The sequence below is a fragment of the Dipodomys spectabilis genome, unplaced genomic scaffold (assembly GCF_019054845.1).
Source record: "Dipodomys spectabilis isolate Male_0828 unplaced genomic scaffold, ASM1905484v1 ptg000173l, whole genome shotgun sequence".
In the NCBI taxonomy this organism is placed as follows: domain Eukaryota; kingdom Metazoa; phylum Chordata; class Mammalia; order Rodentia; family Heteromyidae; genus Dipodomys; species Dipodomys spectabilis.
This window is the reverse complement of record NW_024870850.1, coordinates 5,146,640-5,152,704: the sequence shown is the minus strand read 5'-3', so window position 1 is coordinate 5,152,704 and position 6,065 is coordinate 5,146,640.

Here is a 6,065-nt window from a genome sequence, read left to right as displayed (position 1 = left end):
ATTTGCTTGGTAGATTTTGTTCCAGCCTTTCACTTTCAAAATGTGTTTGTTTTTATGGGCAAGATGTGACTCCTGAAGGCAGCAGATAGAAGGATCTTGGTGTTTAATTCAACTAGAGAGTCTATGTTGCTTAATTGGAGAGTTAATTCCGTTAATGTTGAGAGATAGGACTGAGAGGTATTTGGGAGTTCCTGCCATGTTATCCACCTTCTTGGGGGCTACAGCAACTGGGTTCTTCATATGGTTCTTGGATTCTCAGTTTGGGCGTGGTTTCTTGGCCTTTTTGGTGGTCTTGTTGGTTTTCTATGTGTTGGACATCTAAGAAACTTTTTTAGGGCTGGTTTTGTGGAGATATATTGTTTCAATTTTTCTTTGCTATGGAAGGTTTTTATTTGACCTGCCGTTATAAAGGAGAATTTTAGCTGGGTACAGTGTTCTTGGTTGATAGTTGTTTGTCTTTAGGGCATGGCATACATCATTCCAGGCTCTTCTTGCTTTGATTGTCTCTGCTGAGAAATATGAGGTGATTCTAATTGGTTTCACTTTATAGGTGATTGATCTCTTCTCCTTGACAGCTTTAAGGATCTTTTCCTTGGTCTGAGTTGATCCTGTGTGGATTATAATGTGACTGTGGGATGTCCTATTCTGGTCTCGTCTACTTGGGGTTCTAAAAGCTTCTTGTATCTGAATAGGCCTATTTTTTTGCATGTTTGGGAAGTTCTCTGCTAGGATCCTGTTAAACAAATTTCCTAGACCACTAACTTCTCTCTCTAGGTCCTCCTCTACACCCATTATCCTCAGATTAGGTCTTCTGATGGTGCCTTCCAAGTGTTGAATAGATCTATCATATTAATTTAATTTGTCTTGGATGGTTGTATGTTCTTCCTCTGTAATATCTAAACTGTCTTCAGTATCCAAAATTTGATCTTCTGCATGGTCTAACCTACTATCAATACTTTCAACTTTGTTTTTTATTTCTTTTCCTTCTAGTTGGTCAACTTTGATGGCTACAAATTCTTTGTTGGAGCTTTGTTTTAGATCTTGTATGAACTTCTTTACTTCCTTAATTTGGTGTTCAGTGTTTATTCTCAAATCACTTAGTTGATTGGTTATGGTTTCCTTGAACTCCCATTCCTTCTGTTGGGTTCCATTGAGCATTCCCTTTCTAGACTCCCTGACTTCTTTCAGCTCTCTGTTTATGGATTCCATGAATGCCTTTAGTGATCTTTGTGTATTCTCTTCCTGCTCTCTCAATTCCTGTATTACTCTTTGATTAGTATCCTCATGCTCACGCGATTCCTGTAGTTCTCTTTGAGTGTTTTCAGCCTGTTCATGCCCCTCCTGACTTTCACTAATGCAATTCCTGTCTCTCTCTTTGACTGATGTCAGCCTGCTCATGCCATTCCTTTATTCTTCTTTGAGTGTTCTGAAGCTTCTCATGCAATTCCTGTCACACTCATGATATTCCTGTCTTGACCTTTGGTTTTCCTCCTCTTTCTCCCTATCACTCTCATACAGACTCCTTTGCAGTTTTTCAATCTTTTCATTTACCATGTTTACGATTTAGTGTTTGTAGAGCTTTTTGGGAACTCTCCTCTGGATTATTCATTATCTCTTCTGTCCCCTGATTATGAGTGGGAGTTGAGATACCCGGACTTGCCATTTGTCTTGTTTTTTGCCGGCTTGCCCTGCCCATTTGAGATGAAAGTAACACCAATTTTGTGCTAGAACACTATCTTACAGTAAGCATCAACCAAAATCCGTAGTTGCACAGTCAGAAGTCTGCAGATACACTTGTTCAACTGCTATATCTATTCAACATCAAATAACTATGTATTAATGGCTATGAACCACAAAGAAGAATTTGGCAAACCAGAAATTATTAGGTTTAGGGAGAGATGTGGGTAAAAATAGGAATAGAGGGATGTGGAAAACAGAGGGTGAGTTAACTTAACTAAGTCCTAATCTCAAAGTGGGAAATAGGTTGGATAGAATGATAGGAGAGAGAGAGAAAAAAAAGATGATGAGAAAGGGAAAAGAGAGACAATAAAAAATAGAAAAACAAATATTAAAAATTAAAAAGTGAAACACTAAAGAACTTAAAAATTATGCAAATTTAAAAACATAATATTCAGAGAAGAATGTGGATAATATATTTGTAGGGATAGAAAGGAGACATGAAAAACTTTAAAATAAAAATGCTTAAAATAGTATATAGGTATTAAGATGTAGTATTGCTATTAAGGAATTTAAGTCTGAAATGTTTTGAATTGAGTAATAAATTTCTGGATTAAGTGTGTACACAATGGGGGATAAGGTCTAATAATTGACTACGAGTATATCTGAGGATAAGCAGAACAGCAATTAAGTCATGCAAAGAAGAACAAAAGAGAAGAAAAGAAAAGAAAAAAAGAAGATCAAAAGGTCAGTAGAGCTAAGCAAGAAAAAAATGAAAAAAAGAAAAAAACGAAAAAGAAAAGAAAGAAAAAAGAAAAAAAGAAAAAACGCACACACACTTATCCCCCTAAAAGAAAAGTTATAAGAGGAAGAAAAAAATGTTAATAGAACAAATTTTTTAAGTTAAAAATTAATAAAAAAAAAGTTTTAGAAAAAAACATTCTTTACAAGAGGTACAAAAAGAGAGTTCTTTGATTGGGGGGGGGGCGGGGGGGAATGGGAAGATCCTGTATCTCCCTTGTGTCCATAACCAGTCTGTAGTTGGAGTCTCTGGTCTGCTTCTGGTGTATGATTTTCCTGTGGCTTGGTTGGTTTCTTAAGTCAGTTAGTTTGAGCAGGCAGAAAATGCTCTTCTTTACCCAGGATTTTGTGATCCTCTTCCCAGGCTAGTTCAATGGGAGGGAGATCTGCTTTGAGTGTCTCAAAAGAGGGAGGTGACAGTTTCCTCTAGTTTGGAGATGCTGTGATGAGGCTAGGCTCTGGATAGAGTTGAGGCTTTTCAGCAAACAGTAGCTTTTCCCTGAGGCTCTAGCTTGTGAGAAACTCACAGAGCCCAGCCTGGAGCCATTCTCAGTGTTTATGTTTACTGAATTTCAATTGATTGTCAAGGCTGCTGTAGGGAGGGGCAGCATCTGGCTCAGTTTACCTGGTAAAGAAAGCCCCTCTTGGGGCTGGAGGCTGGGGTAGGGTGACTTTTCCCTGGCAGATTTGAGCCTGGCAGGTCAGGTTAGTTTCCTGTGACCTGCTAAATGACTCTTGTTTTCTTCCAAGGCCTGAGCTGGAGCTAGCTGTTCAGCCAGGCCTTTGTCAGTATCAAAGATGGAGATCTCCAGTAGTGGTTGGGGAGAGGTGGCCTTCCCTCCTCTACTCCCTGAGAAGGAGTGAGGATGTCAAGCTTCTATTCACGCTGGAATCTTGGTTCCTGGGTCATCTCTGGTCTGTTAACTGCAGGATGAAGATGTTGGCTCCTTATCAGTTCTTGCTGGTGTTGAGTAGAATCTGCTCGCCCACCGCATCTGGGGCCTTTGTCCTGGACTCTCTGTGTTGCAAGTATGGCGGCTATGGCCGCTGTTGCTGCGGCCGCTGTTGCTGCTGCCACCACAGCTGCAGCTGCTGACAAGTGCTCAGATCTGTCTCCTTGCCTGGATTTTCCCTCTCTGGCCTAACTCTCTGTACTGTGATGGCACAGTTGGTGTGATTCTCTGGCTTAGGACTGTTCACTGGAACACTAAAACTGCTTTCTATGCGAAAGCTTGTTTAGCCTCTAGCTTCTCCTCCACCATCTTCCCAGAACCTAAGTTTTATTTTTTGGTATTACTTTAAGGTTTTACTAGTATGTGTAGTTAAAATGGGTTTCAGTCAGTTAGTTTTATGTGGCCATATAAAGTCTTTTGTCTAAATTCCCTTGTATCCATTCCATTTTATTTCTTCTAAAAATTTAAATCATCCTAATAGCCTCCATTACTATATTCTCCTTCATTCGTATGAAATTTCCAATATTTGATAGAATATATGTGAACTATTTTATAGCAACAAAAAATCAGATAAAACATATGGAATTTGATTCTCAATATCACACACACACACACACACACACACACACACACACACACACATGCATTTAGAAGATAGGTAAAACATTACTCAAAGGCCAAATCCATTCTACTGCTGATGAATAAAGTTTCATTACAACCAAATAAAAATCTTTCATATGGCTACATTTTCCTTCTTTTTACGTCTGTTTTTCTACAGATTTATTTGTGAACTTTTTCTTGTGTTTACTTTCTCCTTGGGTCCCATCCATCAAATCTTACTTCAACATATCAATCCATCCATGTGTACATTCTTTTTATTTCTTCATTTTATTTAAAAGTGTTGTGTAAAATTACTGAAATCTGAACTCAGAAAAAATTAGCAAGGACTGCAAAATAATATGCAAAAATCAATAAAATCACATATTCTCCCATCAATTTCCCATCACACAATGAAGATTCTGCATTTTACTCAATGATTCAAAATCTATTAATGAAATTCCTTCAATAAACAAGGAAGATAGCCAAAAATGCAATAAAAACTGATGAATATTTTGATTATATATTGATTAACAAAATGAGGAAGTTGAAAATCAATTACATTTGCATTTGTTAACCATCATGCCTTCAAAAAATGAATAAGCACACAATGTATTTTGCCAAACATTGTTTTATTGTCAACCAAAAATTCAGTTCATAGAAAGCTATGATGTTACTTAGCTATGTATTTATAGGTAGCTATGGTAAGGTATTTAGCCATGTATCTTTTAAAGATTTAAAGTGAGAAGAGGTTCGAAATCAGCCTGGGGAGGTAAGTGTCTGAAACTCTTATTTCCAATAAAAGACCAAACAGCTAGCAATGCAGCTGTCATTCAACTGGTAAAGAATCTTTGAGTGAAAAAAGTAAAGGACAGTATAGGCCCCGAGAACAAGTATGCATAAATGAATCAAATTATTATCAGAAGAAACATGTAAAGAACTCTTGAACAGGCAAGAAATGAGTGCAATTGTGTCTGTATCTCTTAAATATATAATTCTGTAAACATAATATAGAGCCAACTAAATCAACCTATATGAAACAATAAGTAAAGATTGCCTTGTCAAGGTTTTGAAAGGTGGCAAATAAAAATTTTCCTATTTGAAAAGGTTGTATGTAGTGATATTACAAGAAATAATCATATATATTAAATATTCAAAATACTTGGTGTCAAATTAATGCAGTGATTAATCAACCATAAAATAAAAAATGTAGGCAAAAAGGGGCTTGTTATTATGTGCAACAGACTTTAATCTTCAGAGGAAATTGCGGAGGTGCGGAAGGAAGGGATGGTAGCGGAAAAACAAAGGAGGAGGCAACAAGATAATGAACTCATTACCTTGCTCATGTAACCATAACCCCTCTGTACTATTTTTTGTACAAATAAAGAGAAAATTTAAAATATCTCATACATTGTAACCTTAAATCAAAGTGTATTTTTGTAGCATAGTCAAGTCATATGAGTGGGAAGAGGAAGAAAAGGAGGAGATGGAGAGACACAAAGAAAAGGAGAGCAGGGCGCTGGTGGCTCACGCCTGTAATCCTAGCTACTCAGGAGGCTGAGATCTGAGGATCCCGGTTCAAAGCCAGCCCGGGCAGGAGAGACCGTGAGACTCCTATCTCCAATAAACCACCAGAAAACCGGAAGTGGCGCTGTAGCTCAAGTGGTAGAGCGCTCGCCTTGAGCTGAAGAGCTGAGGGACAGCGCCCAAGCCCAGAGTTCAAGCCCCCACGACCGACAAAAAAAAAAAGAAAAGGAGAGACTGGGACTTTGAGAAAGGTCCCGCAAAAGAGAGGATAATTTGAAGATGTGAATGTGTGAGTAGAAATATGCAAGTATTGAACAAAATACTCTCTAAGGACAACATTAAAAGATGTAAATTTGTGAAGAGGAAAATATTAATTAAATGGATTTGAGGACTTTGCAACATAGTGGTGTGTGGACAGGAAGTCAACATAATGAAACATTTAGAAGAGTTATTGAGAAGCATAAGAGTGAAAAGACATGAAGAAGAGGGGATAATAGAATTAAGTGCATA